The sequence below is a fragment of the Anas platyrhynchos genome, chromosome 4 (assembly GCF_047663525.1).
Source record: "Anas platyrhynchos isolate ZD024472 breed Pekin duck chromosome 4, IASCAAS_PekinDuck_T2T, whole genome shotgun sequence".
In the NCBI taxonomy this organism is placed as follows: Eukaryota; Metazoa; Chordata; class Aves; order Anseriformes; family Anatidae; genus Anas; species Anas platyrhynchos.
In genome coordinates this window covers 15,558,197-15,576,593 of record NC_092590.1, presented here as the reverse complement: position 1 = coordinate 15,576,593, position 18,397 = coordinate 15,558,197, and positions in this window count along the sequence as shown.

Sequence of the window (18,397 nt, the reverse complement as noted above, 5' to 3'; positions counted from 1 at the left end):
AATAATATTGAATCAAAAGAAGAACTATATAACATCTTTGCTGCTCAGAACACTGTAATATGTAATAATAATAATGGAGTGGATAGAAAGTCTTTTTAGTCAGACTGTGCAGCAGGGATTCATTTTCTTTCTTTGGGTCTGTATTTTGTATACGACGCTTGCACTGTTCTGCAGCACAGTTGGAGGAGACACAGTACAGCTGTTGGTATTCACAATAGGTCTCCCTCCAACCTTGATGGAGTAGCAGTATTAAACACCAGCCAGCCAGGCTGGCAGCAGTCTTGTTGTTTTTTGTTTTGTTTTGTTTTTTAATTGTTTGGAAACAGGAGTGGTGAGGTAATAATAGGCCAACTCCTGTTTTTTCCCCTGCCATCAGAATAATTCCAGAGTGTTTATCAATACGGTGACAGGCACTTTAAATATAAATATAAATATAAATATAAATATAAATATAATGTATATATTTATATAAACTTTAACACGTAATCTTTATAAGCCACTGATTCCTGCAAAATGTAAGTGTGACCTGTAAAACTTTAACTGCTCTGGAATCCATCTACATAGTATATGTTTTAGAGTGCAATACTGTGTATAATATATTTCTGCTTAGATGATAGAGCTTTTTAAACCTTATTCAGTGCGGAAGTTTCAGGCTAGATACTCAACATGACCTGGATGTGTTAGGATTCAGTGTTGATGAACTGTTTCAGTTCGGCTGAAAAACTGATGAAAATAAATGAAGGACAATTTAGATGTTATTATGTGAGACATCAGTATAGATAATCCACTGGAGCTTAACGTCTGCATGTGTGATAAGCCCAGGTTGATGAAAAAATGCAAAATAATTCTTTACTATCTATGTTTTACTGGGAGAGTTACTCACTTTATAGTCTTCCTCAAGGCCCCGGCATCCTAGCTGGGGTGCTCACGTAGCTTAAGAGGAGGTGTTTTAACCATTTTGCTAGTGGAAAACTGAGTCACGGAAAAAAAAGTAGTATACTGTAGTATAATTTTATATATTATGCTGTATTACTGTAGTATGATTTTATATATAATGCTGTATTACAGTGCTATGGTACTATACTGCACTGCAGTGCTTGAGGTATGCACTACAGTTTGTAGTTCAACATGAGCAGAAATTTATTCCACTTTCTGCTCTTCAAAATTTAGGAACTCTGTTAAAAATGAAGTAAAGCATTGCTCTTACTAAAAACAAGTTATGTGGCTGTCCTCTAGGTCTTCTGTCATTTGATTCCTTCTACGAGTGCCATGAACTTCTTAGGGACAGAAGTCAGATTTATGAGATGATAATTGCTATGTTTTTTCTTCTACTTTCTCCTCTACTGTCATTTCTAAGTCTAGGAACAATTAGAAGGCACGGAAAAGACAAGCCATAACATTAATTGCAATTGTAGTTAAAAAATATAATTCCTTTGTCTGTAAATTTCAGCCATATTATCAAAAGTAAGGGAATGACAAACCTGTTTCAGTCTGAGGTGCAGGGATTTTTGATACTCCTCTTCTGTTTTGAAAGAGACCCTAATTTTTTACGGGGCCTATAAGACACCTAGTGTTTTATAAACACTTTAAGGACTTGCATTTGAAAGGAAAGGAAAGTACCTGAATCAAAATGACAAATATATTAGTTACACTTTTGCATTCTGTATACCAGCAAAAAGAAAAGGTGTTTATTTTGTAAATTTACAATTAAAATGAATGAGGTGTTATAAACCAAAACATATGCATCGGGATGAGAAGTCGTAGGTTATAATCTATTTTTATGTGTGTATGTAGATTACAGTGAATCCATTAGATTACTTTACGTTCCTTTTATTAACAGCTTATCTGCTTTCCTCAGCAGTTTAAACTCACTGAATAGATTCAGTGCCTTGAACAAAGAAAACAGTAATTCCTGGGGAAGGAAGAATCAATACTTTGCCTTCCATTTAACTGAAAATAAAACCCAAGCTTGCAGATCATAACTTTGTGAGTACCCTTGTAAAATCCTGAAGCAGATTTGTCTTCATCTGGGGCTCTCCCATCCAGGAAGCTACTGTGCAGGTGTTTCAGTGAACTTGCAGCATGTTTGCTGCTCCCTACTTTCTCTGGACAGCCTTGGGGCACAGTAAGTTTGACAAGTTTGACTGCATACAGATGGTGAAGGTCAGGCAGGTAGTGTGCTAACAATTCTCACTCTATTTCACTGCCCTAATGAATGAACATTACCTCTGAATCTCTTTTAGTCATGTGGTTGCATTCAGAGTGATATTGGGTGCTTCAGTTTGGTATTCAGAGAAAAAATAAAAACACAATTGAAATACTCTTTAAAAGGTCTCCAAATAATGAATGGACTTTGGCCTTCCTTCGGTTATAGGCCATTTAGAAAGCATCTTAATTTTTTCTAGGGCATTGTATTACAGAATCACAGAATAGTAGAAGTTGAAAGAGACCTGTGGAGATCAACTACAGTCCAACCCCCTCCTAAAGCAGAGGCAGCAAGTAGGTTGCCCAGGTCCACATCCAGCTGGGTTTTGAATATTTCCAAGGATGGAGACTATTACAACCTTTCTGGGCAACCTGTACCAGTACTCAGTCAACCTGACAGTAAAAACATGTTTTCTTGTTTTCAGGTGGAATTTCATATGACTCGATCTGTGCACATTATTTCTTGTCCTGTCATGTGGCAGTCTATCCAGGGACTTATCAGGCAGAAAACAGAGGATGAAGACGCTGTCTTCATGGTAAGTTTTCCAATACCAGATTGGATCCTGTTCCTTCATTCGTTTATATCTGAGGTTTTGCCTTTTTAGTTAGAATAACATTCGTACTTTTGTTTTAATGACTTCCAAAGTAGAGCACCCTCCTATGGGAGCAAAAAAAGCTGTTTTGCCTTGTGATTGTTTGTGTGACCTCAGTTGAGCTTAAGGCTCCTCTGAAAATATTAGGCAGTTTAGCCTCTATTATCTGTAGTATGCTCTAGAGATCTCCTGGAGGTTTTTTTGTCTGTTCTTATCCTTGGCTACTGGAGGTAGATTAAAAGTTGGTATAGCTTTTTATTTTCCTTTAAAAAACACTCAAAGACATATACTTTTGCTTAACTCAGATATACAGGTTGTGTTTAAGAACAGAAACCTCAGGTTAGAAAACACAACAACAACCAGAACAACAAAATGCACTAGTGTTTTAAAAATATGTGTATATATCCATGTGTCTGTGTACATGTGCGTTTGTGTTTTTCTACTCCTGGGCAGGCCACATGACTTTTGGATGCTTTGAATCCTAGCAGCTGCAAAGAAAATGGTTCTATAGTACAGATAATGCATGCTACATCTCTGTGCTCCTAGAATGCCATCATCTAAGGAGGGGCCAGAGGAATATGGTATTCAGGGATTCAGTACCTGTTGTTTCATGTGGAAGCTGTTTTTTCTGCAATAGGAGCTCATGTATTAAATACATGTAAAATGAAAATGGGTATAACCTCATCAAGAGTAAAATAGTTTAAAATCAATGAAAACAAAGTAGTTCAGTATCATACATGGCAAAGGGGCAGGGGAAGGAAGTTTAAGCTCTATATATTTAAGATGTAGCATCCTGTAAATTTTAACTACTCCCAAAATGCTATTACAAATGGCTAACTGTCACTCCTATGTAATTACTACACTAAATTATGTCTAAAAGACAAGTGGATTCCACTACGAGTTCACACTCTTAGTGCTGGAGAGTTCAGATATTAATATATGGGAATTAAAAACAATAATAACTTTGCTCTAATTGGTCTTATTTCACATTAATTCCCACCATCTCTCTCCTGCTCCTGAACATACAAGTAGAATAATGTTGCAAAGCGCATTATAATGACCTTAAATAATTCTTCTGTCTTCTGCAGATCTTGTTCTTTCTGTAGCTAACAACAGTGTTATGTCTGCTGCTAGCAGACACTTGAATAAGTTTTATTTCCTTAAAGGAAAAAAAATAAAGTTATGACAAGGATTTACAAATGCCTGGGGTAACTGACTCGCAGCAAACTGATTAGTCATAGCAGAGCACACACAGGCTTTATTTGTATAAGTTTTTCACAGTGAAACAAGAATTCCAGCAAGTTTTGTCTAAGTCTCTGCTATGGTTGTTTTTGCCCTTTTACCATTGTGTATCTTTTAGCATTGTAAACTGCTACCTGTGAACTCCTCTGTGACTTGTTTGATTATGTTCACGTTAGTTTTTCTCTTGATATCTTCTGAAAGGTTTCTTTTTTCAATTATTCGCTGTGATGGTAGGCAGGATATTACAGCAACAAGAACGAATATTGTCATATCAGACATATTTGATTTGTTGTTTTTTTTTTGAGAGGGGTGTTTGATTTTGATCATATTTACAGAGCTGTGAAAAATCAGATGATACCTATCAGCACACAGGAGATCAGCATCTCTTCTGTAAGTCAGCAGTCGAATATAAGAAATACCAGTATTTACCACTGACAAAAACAATGCTAAGTGCGTGACCACTATGTTACATTTCTACTGTGTTGATAGCAAAGCTAAAGTTCTAGGTTAAAGTAAAAGTTTGCAAGAAACAGGGAATTTAAAACTTGCTGAGGGTGCACTCAATCTCACTGTACATCACCAACAAAGATGCTAAACAGCTCTGGTCCCAGTATAGGCCTCTGAAGAGCAGCACTCATTACTGATCTCCTCTTGGATGTTAAGCCATTGACTGCAACTCTTAAGTGAGAACATCCAGTCAATTCCTTACACACCGAGTTGTCCATCTGTCAAATCCACGTTTCTTCAATTTAGAGAGAAGGATATCGCGGGGGACAGTGTCAGATGCTTTGTGCAAGTCCAGGTAGATGATGTCAGTTGTTCTTCTGTTGTCTGCCACTGTTGTAATCCTGTCATAGAAGGCCACCAGATTTGTCAGGCATAATCTGCCTTTAGTGAAGATCACAGAACCTCAGCCATTGTGTGATTCTGTGATGTGCACCAGCACCATCTGTAATGGTATATGTCTTATATCTGCATTTAGGTGTCAGAAACACAGTTTTGTGGCAAGCATGATAACAGCAGTACCCAGTGGTAAAAGTGCTAGTGGCTCTGTCCTGCTGTTGTCTGTCCAGTGAGACTGGTTGTTGGTGTTGTTCCTACAGTCCTGATTCTTCAGCTCAAACTGTAGCAACTTAAGCTTTTAGACTAGAAAATGTCCTTTCAGTCCCATGTGTGTTGACTAGTGTGGCATCCACCACATCAGGAAGTTAGCCTGCTTGATAATATCTCTGCTGTCTCCCAGCATCGAACCCTGTTTTTTCTGGCCAAGCTACAAGTGTAAAACTACGTGTAGTCTGTCTTAAAGACAGCAAGGGGTTCTCAGCTTTATTGTTTTCTGTTATGGTAGAGGCCACAGGAAGGTACTTTGCTAAGGAAACTTTTTGAGAAAACCCTTGCCAAGGTTTTCTCCTGTTATCTGAGAGGTGACTCACAGCCTGAGTCTGTCCTTTACCAAGGCAGCTGTCAGTTTGAAGTGTGACTATTATAATCTCCCTTCTGACCCCATGCACTTCCAGATAAAATAATGGCCATTAGAGGCAACTCTAGGCTGCTCTCACCCAGAGTGCTTGTAACCCACACAGGAGAGGAGAGGAACGAGTATTCCAGGGCGATCTGGATAGGCTAGATCAGTGGGCCTCATCCGACAACATGACATTCAGTAAGGCTAAGTGCTGGATGCTACATTTAGGTCTTAGCTCCATGCCATGGTATAGACCTAGGGTGGAGTGGCTGGAAATAACATCCAGCAGAAAAGGACCTGGGAGTGCTGACTGAACAGGAGCCAGCAGTGCACCCACAAAGCCAACAACATCCTGGTTTGCATAAGAAATAGGGTGGCCAGCAAGTTGATTAGGCTGCTACAACCTCCAGTGTAGATACATTTTATCCTTCCACATTTCATTCCTATTAGTTAATCTTACTGTGGTAAATTACTTTGTAAAATGGTCTTAATTAAAGCAGAATAATTTTGGGTAGATCTCAAGCTTACTCTCTCTTTGGTCTGAATTTATCAAAAGAGTTTAGACCTGAACACAAATTAGAGAGGTTAACACGATGGACTACATGTCCCCGTTCCTATGGAATGGTACATAATTTGTCCCACTTACATAACCTTTAAAGTACACTCGTACTCATTCTCTTGAAATATTATATGGCAAAAATGTTTGATGTTAGTTTGAATTGACTTGAACAAGATAACTTAGTAAGAATCTTTCTGTCCTCCCCAGACAGGCATGATTTTAAAAATATTTATACTATGAGAAGAGGGAACACTTCTGTTAATACAACTGATTTCGGCAGCGAAGAATAGTTGTAAGGAAGTGAAAGTAATTACTAGGAAAGAAACCGAGCAGGAAAGTGAAAGACATATGCCAGATAGATAGACAGGGACTCTTCATCTTTGAAAAGAGATGATTCTTTGTCTGGGTTTCAGCTGGGATAGAGCTAATTTTCCTCCTAGTAGCTGGTATGGTGCTGTGTTTGGGATTTAGGATGAGAATAATACTGGTAACACACTGTCTATAATCAGGCATTCCAGGTAAATAAAGAGTAACAGTGCATCGTTGCTTCTTACACAAGAACGAAGACAGAGTTTGCAAACAGAGTTTGCTTGGGGACCAAACCTCAGAGTCACATATTCACCACAGGCTGCATTTTTACTCTTTTTGATTCATTTTATTTTTATTTTATGTAGGGGAAAGAATTACTTAAGTCTTTTCAAGGAGAACATTTCTCTCTGCACCAGAAACCTTGCATGTGCAGGAGCATCATAAGGCTCAGCTGTGCTCCATCTTTCTATGTCCACTTTATTACAAATTCACAGGTGTGTTACTCTTGTTCTGCCTTCTGTAACACTGGAATCACAGTAGAAACAAGGGTGAGGCAAAGGCTAAGAGAAGGGTTTTGCCTTTGAACAACAGAGTTAGATCTGTGGCAATCTCTTCCTGTTTCCCCTCCACTCACTCCCTGCCTTCCCCCAGGTCTGCAGGAGATCAATAATCAAGGTTTTTATGGGCAGTAGGTATGAAATAATACTGTGTCCATGGTGAGATTCCAAGAGTCTCTGAAAGGTAATGGATAACACAGTTAATAGCTCAGCCTTTGTTAAAGAATTTATAGCCTATGAATTGTTCATTAATTAAACGATAGGGTTGCCATAATTAAAAGAATCAGCTGGTTGGAGAAAGCAAAAAGATGACGTTGTTAAGGTTTAGTTCTTTCCCAAGTCCTTGAGATCTACTGGTCCTGGAAATGAATAGATGCAATACCTGTGATTTTAATAAGCTAGCAGCTGCTAGTCTTGCGAGGGGGGAACAACCAGATGGCTTGAAGGAAATAATTCAGAAGAGCTAATTGTTGTCTGAGTTTACCCTGTAAGTAAGTCCCAGAGGCTAGAAGTAACATATTAATTGGAAAGACATCAGAACAAAATATTAGGAAAAAAAAAAAAAAAAAAGAGCAAACCCAGAAATACAGAATAATGACAAAAGAGGATAGAAACCTGTAGCAAATGACCAGAAAAGCTTGTGCCATTATTAGTTGGGTTGCATTTGGCTGTGATGCATTCTTGTGCTAGAGGGAAGCTGATACAACATTGGCATGTCAGAAAGAGGTGACGGTGAACTGCATCTGGCACACAAATTGTCTTGGGTTTATTGAACAAACTGTTCTAACAAGTCAAGTTAGTCTGTCATTTTTGTGTTCTTCTCAGTGATCTCTGCCATATATTTGGGATTAAAGTACAAAATACCTCTTCAGTAAGCCTTGTGGGAATAACGAGTCACACAAAGTAAGATGTTATTAAATGGCCTTCCTAACCCAGTGGGAAGAAATTCCTTGTTCTGTTTTCCTGTCCTTGCTCACTCATGTGCAATATCCAGAATAAATGAGACTTAGCTTTTGATTTCCATCCTCTTTCAGTCTGGGGTTGTGTTATTTCTGAGTTACTTGGTGAGTAAACAACCATTAAAAAAAAAAAAAGTCTTCAATAGGGTGTCAAATCAGTGCTGTTCTACCACACTGGTAATTGGTATAAAGCCATCATTACATTGCTTTACCAGTGTACCTTACTGTTTAGTGGAGATGTAACATGGCTGTTGTGATAAGAGGAAGTAGGTGTAAGAATGGTTGTGTGTATTTTGTTGAGAATGATTTTATCACTCGGACTCCTAAGCATCAGCATGAATGGAAATAAAGATATACCTCAGTAGTAAGTCCTTTTGCAAGGTTTGCATGTAGAAGGGGGCTCACAGTTACACAGTAGCCTACAAATGATAGGAGAACTGTTGTCTGTTCTTGTTAAATGAAGCTGTAGGGAAACTGACAAATCTATCAGTCCCTGTAAGGTCATGCATAATGTGGCAGAAAAAGTCAGTACATGATGCAGAGTCTGCTATTACCCATGTTACTTCATGCTGCTCCCTGCCAGAAAAGTCTATGCCTTCTCAAAGAGGTTGGGAAGAAATCTAAATTATCATGGCTCACTAAAGCAGTGGAAAATAAACATAATTGACATAGAGTAAGGATGCATAAAATCAGAGGCCCAAGTAAAGTTCTTAAATCCATAGCTCTTGAGGTATTTAAGAGTCTAACTCATGGTGACATTATGAGAAACTAGGTTTGTAAATAGGGTAGCTGGTGGATTTAGGGTTGGTTAAGGAGCATACCTTCATTCTTACAAGATGTTACATGGTGGTGTTACAGTGAAAGGAGGCTGTAACTATTCTAAACTGTCTTTCTCTGCATGAACACACAAGCTGTGCCTTAGAGGAACATCATTTCTGCTTCTAAGGTGTAGCTGGCACTTAGGAGTGAAGTGTTATTTTAGAGCATGTATTTAGGAATGAATATGTACGGGGAAGAGCATGATTCCTCCACCGTCCCCAGGATGGTGTGGGTCTGCCAGAAGCCTCCTGGGCTCACCAAATATGAATAAGATATAAAAACGCTTTCAGTTTGGGAGTGCCACAGTACTGCAGTCATTTTTGGCTGTATTTTCTAATGGCCCTGCTTACACCACTGTGCCTTCCTGATACTGATTTCTTTCTTCACTTCTTACGTTCTTTTTGAAATCTGACATTGCATCATGTTAACAGACTGAAACTGCTGGAACATGGGAAAATATTTTGCTTTCCTTCCTAGTTTTGCTCAAGTGCTAATATGAGCCCTTGAACCTTGATTTATTTTCCAGATTTCCATGTAAAGTTGCTATATTCTCTATGAAGGAAAAACAAGCCCTGTGGGTGGGGATAATTTCTCAGAGCTCAGTTTTTGAGACAAATGAGTATAGAACAAAAATGTTGCTTCATGTTAACCTTAAATTTTAAATGGGAACCATGGCTAGGCTCCCTTTTCTGTATATATTAAATAAAATAACAGATTTATATACATATAACTGCCTGTTGCACCAAGGATTCTGCATAAAAATTTGTTTAAATGCCCATCTCTTCTGTTCAGTTTTTCCTTGGTTAGTTTTGAGTAGTATTCATAGTGCTATTGGTCAAGTCAAAATAAGGCCACTTATAATAAGGCCACTTGCTGCTACACACACTTACTGACTCACTCAGCCATGGGGATGAAGAGAACAAACAGCAATATAAAAAATCTTAATGGTCACTTTTTCAAGAACTTCAGATTTTATTTCAGAACTTCTTTTAAAACATCTGGTCTTTTTGTTTGCAACACTTTTCATTTCTGTAGCATTTTGCAAATTAAAATATCTCATTTCCATTCTTAAAAGGTTCCTGCTTGTGTTGTAATGAATCAGTTGGAGACAGATCCAGAAAATGTGAAACACACTTAGGGGCAGAACCATATAGAGACTTCTATGCCAAAAGAGCCAAGTTCTATTACTTTTTACTGCTGTATGCTGTTCAGTGAGGATCCATATAGGCTGTACAAAATTTATCAGAGGAAACACTTTAGCACAGGATTGCCTTCCTTCTGGAAAGTAATTATCTACCACTCTTATCTCCTACTGAACTGATGCTGATAGTAAGTTGATGATGGGGCATGTAGTCCGTGACTTAGTTAATGAATTGTGTTCATTTGTCTTAAATTTTCTTACAGTAATGAGACAAGTTACCTCATGTTTTCCTGACGTAACCCTTGTCCCCCTCTATTCTCTTGGCTTCACCTTCCATTTCGTTTGTGTATTTCTAGTTTATAGTATTACAGTATGAATAGCAATCAGCAGAGAGAAGCACAGATCCAGGAGGTGTGTTGCCATCATACCAATGATAGATTACCAGTTTATTTGTTGTTTTCTCTGAAGCTTTTGTAATCATCTTACAGCAGAATCTGTCTTGAAGAAACAGAGGCTGTTGCATTCAAGCAGCCTTGAGAATTTGGACTACAGAAGGGGAAAGACAAGGAGAGGCTTTCAGAGTCAATCCCCATAAGAGATGTCTATGCTGTTATCTTTTTAGGCACACAGCTGATGATGGAGTGGGTAAAAAAATGCATTCTATCCTATCATCAAAACTACATGCAGCATTTATTATTGCATAACTGTCAGCACAGCAAAAGAAACAGATTGCATATATAAATGGTAGACTTTGGTGGCTAGTGTGCTATTGCAGGTAAACAGGGTGGTGTATAACCAGTCACATCAAAAATTGATATTTTTTTCTTAAATCACTTTGCATCACATTTTGTGCTTTTATCAATGTATATTTAAGCAATGTTCATTGTGTCTTGCTCTAATAGCCTTACAGTAATAGATTAAGAAATAGCAATGATAGATACCTAACTTCGTGTAACCAACTAGTGGGGACTGAACAAGGGAGGCTCAAAATATGAATTGGCCTCCCATAGGCCAGTGAGAATCACTTAATGACCTTCATCAGCAGAGGAATATTTTGATGATAGGCTGGAGTTTGTCACTAATCACCTCATTTACCGTGTGCCTTAACATAGTTTCCAGGAGCATCTGCTCCATGACTTAGCCAGGCACAGAGGTGAGACTGACTGGTCCAGGTCTTTCTTTTTTTTCCCCATATTAATAATGGGGGTTATTTTTCCCCTCTTCTAGCCATCATGAACTTTACCAGACTGCCACAACTTCTCAAAAACAGTGACTAGTGGCTTTGCAGCTATACCTGCCAGTTCCCTCAGGACCCACAGATGTATCTCTTCAGGTCCCATGGCTGTGTTTCTTAGAAAATGAAGCTTTTGAATGCTTGGACGATGTCTCTGTGCTCCTCCCAGCCTGGTCTTCAGAGCTGGCACTGACATACCCCCATCCCGTGACTGGTCTGAGCATGATGGATATGAGACACCTCTCAGGAGCTGTCTTGGTCACTGCAGATGACTTGAAGAAGGCCAGGAGCTGTCAGCCCTGTAAACTTCTGTGTTGTAGGTAGGCTCATGGTGAAAGCTTTTTGTAGTAAGGTCTAGAGATACATTTTCAGTTGTGTGCAGAAGCCATCGTGTATCTTGTTCCATTATTTCCACATGGAAAATCCTGCCTTTTCTTCTCCTTGTACTTCACTCTGTCTAGGGCAAAAACTAGATGGCTGTTGCTGTTATTTTAGAAGCAAATGAGAGCAGATGCAGCCAAAATATTAACCTTCTCAAATGTCAGCAGTGCATTGTAGTCTTTCTTTATGTTGCAGAAGTGGATGTGGTTTATTTTGTGTGCCAAAATGATTGAAGACATGCTGGAATGCTTTTACTCACTCCAGAAGGATTTATGCCTATTGTATGCAGAAAAGATCTGAATGAGTATTTTGTAACTGCCAGTGTTTTGTTTTATTGTGTTGTGTGTTTGCTATTTAAACAACTTCCCCGTCACTGAAATGGGAGGCTGGCTATGTAAGGGTTTTGCCTGCTCTTCTTTTGGGGAGATTGAGTGAGATCACAGCGAAAGCTGTGTCTTAATCTGGATTATTTTTGTATTCATCTGGAATTTGTCTTTATAACACTGCTTTATAACACTGAGGTTAACATTCAGTGGAGAACTATTGGAAAAGTTTCCCTCAAATCTGAAAACATAATTTTTTAGTGCTACATTACTCTTTTTTTTTCCCCCTTTTTATTCCTTACCTTAAAAGCCAGGTGTCTACATGTTGGGTTGTTTGCTTTGTATTACTCTCTCTACAAACTGAGATGAAAGTATTTTAGCCTCTGGTGTATTGTACTTGAAAAGGTCTACATTGTGATGTAGATAGTAACTTTCTACTTGGACAAGCTCAAAAGAATTTTACAGTAAAATGTAGGCATATTATATTTTAAACCTGAATTCTATCACACAAATATTTCTTATGTTCAAATCTCTAACATGCTTTTTAAGAAAAAAAAAACTTTTTTTTTGATATTTTATACATCAAACCAGAAGGATACATTTTAGAGCATCTGAATAAACAAGCAGCACCATCAGTGAGAATTTCAATAGAATAGACTTTAAACCTGTGTAAAAATTTCAATTTTTGTTTTCTTTACTTCTTCACAGATAAGTTGGCATATATTTGTGTTTGCTTCTTAGAAGCAGGTAGGCACTTGGTGTTTACTACATAGCTGTCACGTTAAGGGGTGTAGCTGATTTGCGATGTCCTGTAGTTCTGCCACCTAATCTAACCCATAAAGGTGGCCTAAGAGAAAGCTGGAGATGGGCTCTGTCAGGGAGGGTAGTGATGGAACAAGGAATAATGGCTTTGAACAAACGGAGGGGAGATTTAGACTAGATGCCATGTGAGGAAGAAGTTCTTCACTCAGAGGATAAAGCACACATGGGCATTGGGGCTGAAGATGCACCGCGCTTTTGTTCTTTTCCGTAAACAAGAGAATGAAATTCCATAAAAAGCAGCGTTAAAAATAAACCCAGGGCACAGGATGCGAGGTGGAGGGCAATCCCTGTGGCCGAGGGGCAGCCTTTGTCTCTGGCAAGCCAAACGGCCCGGGGAAGCCAGCCCCACACAAGGGGCCCTCAGCTACCCCAAACTGGCCACGCACGGGCCCCTGCATCACAGAGGCTTCCTGAGGTCACAGTGGCCACCACTGCCCCGCCCTTGCTGCGGGCCCTATAAAAGCGGACCCCCGCCGCTGGCCCGGCACTCGCTGAGCTTCGAGGCCCTCTGAGAGCCGGCATTGGCGGCAGGAGGAAGAGCCAAAGCAGCAAGGCGAGAGGCGGCCCTCGTTGGTGTGAGCGGGCAGCGATGCAGGCCCAGCGAGCACCAGTAGTGACGAAGGCAGCTGTTAAGGAGAAGGAGATGGAGGAGAGTTATGGGTGGAGGCAGAGCGCCGGCGGCACGACCGACACCAGTGCCCAAGGCAGCTCTGGCACCCAGCCCACCGACACCCTGAAGCGGTACCATGGGTACCGCAAGGATGTGAGGAACAGGCCGGCTCCCCAGCCACACAGTGACAGGGGGCCTGGGCCTTCTTCCAGTCCCAGTGGCAGCGTGATGAACCAGCAGGACCAGCGGCCAGACCACCACCAGGAGCGCGGGCGCAACAACAACGCGCAAGGCAGCGTGGGGCCCAAGCACGGCCAGAAAGAAGATGGCAGCGTGGGGCCCAGAAACGGAAAGGAGGCGCAGAGTGGAACAGGACCTGGGCGTGAAAATGAACAACCCCACGGCTCAGCACCCCAGCCAAGAAAGTGCACGGAAAAAAGGCATCACATAGAGCCAGGACTCGTCAAGGACAGGCTCAAAGTTCAGCAAGGCCAAGCCGTGCGCCGCCCCTCCCCTAAACGAGACAGCGACTCGGGCCATGGGCCTTCCAGTTCACCCAGTGATGGGATGGGGCGAAGGCAGGAACATGGGGCAGGCAGCCACACGGAGCAGAGGGGCACCCGTGGAGCAAGCCCAGACAGCGACCGGCGGTACCACTGGCACCGCAGCGATGCGAGGAACAGGCCATCCCCTCCACCACGCGACGACGGGGGGCCTGGGCCTTCCCAGAGCCGCTACAGTGGCAAGGAGCAAAGGTACGTCCATTGGGCAGACGGCCCCATGCAGCAGAGGCGTGCCCAGAGTCCCCAGCACAGCGCAGGATCCAGGCATGTGCAGAAACCTGACGGCAGCATTGGAGCCGCAAATGCAAATCCACCTCGCAGTGGCACGGGATCTTGGCGTGCAAGTGAACGACCCCGTGGCTCGGCACCCCAGCCTGAAAGGTCTTCTGAGGGAAGGCATCGCGTGCAGCCAGGACCAAGCAAGGACGGGCTCCGACACCAGCAAGTCCAAGCCGTGAGTCGCCCTTCCCCTAGACGATACAGCGACTCGGGGAATGGGTCTTCCAGCTCACGCCACGATGGCACAAGGCGAAGGCAGGAACATCAGCCAGCCAGCCACACGGAGCAGAGGCGTGCCCATGGAGCAAGCCCAGACAGCGACCGGCGGTACCACTGGCACCGCAGTGATGCGAGGAACAGGCCATCCCCACCACCACACAGCGACGGGGGCCCTGGGCATTCCCACAGCCACCACAGTGGCAAGGGGCAAATGGAGGACTATCGGGCACACAGACACGTGGAGCACAGGCATTCCTATGCCAGGGAAACCAGTGCAGGACCCAGCCACGGCCACAGATCAGATGCCGGCAGTGGTGGCACGAAGGAAGATCAAGGCAACGGAGGCACGGCACCAAGGAGTGCAAGCGGACGAGCCCCTGGATCTGCTCCCTGGCCTGAAAACATGCCAAGTGGACGACAGCCCGTTTGGGCAGTGCCAGGCAAGGACTGGCTTTGCCTTCTGCCCAACACTGTGGAGCCGATGGAGACGGATCCGCCAGCAGACGAGGAGGAGCCGATGGAGGTGGATCCGCCTCCGCCAGAACTGAGCTGGGACCCCCGCGGCGCGTCCTTGCTCTCTACTCTCCAAGCGCACAAGGAGCGTCGCAAGAGTGCCCGCCTAGTCCCCTACTCGTCATCACGCCGGCTCCATCGCAAGCATTAGCTTGTGATGGAGCCCCCAGACACCATGGACATGCCTACCTGCAGGACGTCCCGCCAATAAACCACTCTGTTGCTAATTCTCAGGGGTTGTGTTTGTGTGTTTCTTTCCCATCCCCCAGCCCTTGTGCCAGAGGCGCCGTCCCTTCTGCACAGAGCCTCGAGGAAGAGCACAAGAGAGGACCCAGCTGCCTTCGATCTGCTGCGCTGGGGTGACAGGAGGAGTCCCCGAGGGCCACCACGCACCTCTAATATTTGTGAAAACAGACCGAGGGAGGGGTAAAAATAGGAGTGTGTAAGCGATGATAGGTGGCTAAATTCTTCTCCTAGGAACGGGTTTCTCTAGCTGAGTGATTGGTAACAACAGTCGTGGAGAAGGCTGAGGTGCTCAGCAATTTCTTTGCCTCCATCTGCACTGGTAGACGGGCTTCCCAAGTCTTTCATGGCCCTGAACCCATAGGTGGAGGCTGGGAGATCAAAGTCCCACCCACTGTAAGTGAAGAGCAGGTTCAAGACCTCCTGATGGATCTCAGCAGGGACGCCTGGTGTCGCGTTAAACGGGTGTAGCTGATTAACCGTTACGGGCCCGGTTGGATTCAGAGTACGTAACCAGTCGGACATTCACCAAAAACACATTAACCGTCTGGGGGTCCATTCAGACATTCACCAAAAACGCATTAACCGTCTGGGGGTCCGTTCAGACATTCACCAAAAACGCACTAACCATCTGGGGGTCTGGTTAGATTCAGAACACTGAACTATCACGGATAACCACCCTCACCCTAGTTGCATTAAGGAAAGCTATCACAATGCAATCAAGTATGGTTTATTACAGCAACGGATAATCAGGTTCTTTTGGATTGCCGGCGATAGTGACTGTCTGCAAAAGCAAGCTAGTATGCATGAAATACACAGGTGTTATAGGTGTTACAGATGTTACAGGTGTTATAGATGTGTTAGATGTGTTAGATGTTACAGATGTTATAGGTGTTGTAGGTGTTACAGGTGCGCAGCCTAGAAATAAACGCCTTAAAAGGATTAAAGACTCTATAGAGATTTATAAGCAAGTATTCAGATCTCACCCAAAGGCGTCCCAATGGGGGGGGGGAAGAGAGGCTCAGCCTGTCGACCGATCAATCCCAGGAGTCAGGAGGTCCTAAGGATGTTGTATTTCCTCGGGATGGTATCTCCCCTGACGGTGGTATCTTCCCTAACATCCCCTCTCTCTCGGGCCAATTTATATTATTTTCTATCTTCTAGGTGGAGCTTGAGTGGCTCTAGTCAAGCATATCTTAGTTATGATTGGTGTAAAGTTTTCCCGTCTCCGTTTAAAGTAATAGGCTCCGAGAAATTCAGGGCGCATGCTCAGTGAGGGGTGGTCGCACCTTGGAGGCGGGTAGCTTTTGGGATGGAGGTGTGTTTTGGTATTATAATGATATTATAATGAGCAAAAAGTACACTAGGGTACAGCGTTTGTCAAAACATGACAGGTCTTTGGCTTAGGGTGGCAAAAAGTGCAGCTTTGTGCACAAGAACAATCGAGGCCCCACCTGATTACAGAGCCTAGCCGTGGTGTCTCCACTCCACTCTCGGCTCCGTGCTGTTCCTTAGGGCTAGCACACCAAGTTTCCCCAGCGCGATAGCATCTAAGGTTGGGAGCCTAGGGAGCGCTCAGGTAATGCAGTTATGCCCTACCCTGAAAGCCTCTTCAATGCTGTACCTTTTCCTTAAAAATGTGAATGTTAGTTTTATTTTCCTAGTTACTTCAGGCATTTACACCACAATAGCCAACACCAAGGTTTTCCTGAAATTTATAGAAGAGCTCCTTCGTGGGTTCAGTGCCATAGTGAATGTTGGAATCATGTGAACAATCCATTTGCCTTTCAGCCATTACCCACTTCAGCAATTAGCTTAGAAAATAGCATTGTTGTGTGAAATGACCCCAGTTGGAGTTATTCATCAGCCTTACATTTCACCTAACCTCACTTGGCTACCACAGAGAATTGTCTACCAGTGATCTGACCCTAATATAGCAAACCACAAAGTCTTCTATAGGTAAAAAAATAAGAGAATTTAACTTTTCAGGCATGCTAAGGGCTAATATGATGTGCACTCTGACTGTACAGATATATTAGTGTCATTGACATAAACACCATTAGCATTAAAAAGGAACAGTTATGCAAATTTATGGTCACGTTATCAACTTGTATCACCATCACAAGGTAGTTCTTTTCCTCAGAGCCTGAACTTCATCTCTGGTTTCCTTAGTTCTTGGGTGTGCAATATTTGTAAAACTTGGATGATGGCAATAAAATTAATTCACTTGTAAAACAGACATTACTGGCAAACAGGTGACCCCAACTGATCAATTGTTTTATTTTACACTAAGACTTAAATTAAGGTTTCATACTCACTGATTTATTATTTTTATAGCCTGTGTAAAAATTCACTGCTGACTGGAAATTTCTTGATATAATAGACTTTTTCTTCATTGAAAAATTATGATATGTTGCATGGGAACAGGTCAGGTTTTTGACAAAATTCTCATTTTTTGAATGATTTGAAAATACTCAGAGATTAATTAAACATCGTTTTTAATATTGTCAGGATGAAAATGGAAATCTTTTTAAAGTTCCTACAGATTTCTATTCTTTTGGTGCTCATTCATTTTTGTTTCAAAAGTAACAAAGGTCAAAATCAAAATGAAGTGTCTTAAAATTCTCAAAATAAAATGTTTTGAGATTGTGAAAGTGCAACTTAAGTGTTTAGTTTAATTAATCAAAAAAATCATTCTTCCTTTTCATCCTGAGGACAGAAAACATTTTATAATGTAAAAAATGTTTCTCATCTCGGCAAACATTTGTTTCACCAGGCTTGTTAAATTTCCATATTCACTCCTACCCAAATCTATCATATCTACTTTCTTTTTAAGTAGATAGAAAATGGTTAGAAATTTTCTTGGAGAAAAGGTATTTCATAATGGAGTATCATTTTTTTTTGTTTGTTTCCTTTGACTACATAATTTCCACACATGCTGCTCTGAAAAATTAGAACAAAATACTTCCATTATCAGCTGCATTCTCATGCAGACTACAAGATGGCTATGGTTCACTGACTTCACTCAGTGTCCTCATTATTCTTTGTCACTTTTGATTAGGAAACTCTTCACTTCTAATAACTAAATAAAGTTGATTAGCTCTAATTGTGTAGTTAACTAGATTTTATCACATTCTAATGGGAATCGTGTACTCTGGGTTATTGGTTTGCCTGTCACAGGGGTAGTGGCTCATATAAATACATGTATATAATTATACAATGTATGGGCCCAGCTCTGCTTTTGGGTATTGCAGTAGGTTTGCAAGGCTGTATGACACATGAAGAAATAGAGCACCAAGGGGAAATGAAATCAAATGGTTTTACATTTCCAGTGACGTGAAGAAAAGATTTCCCTTGTTTTACT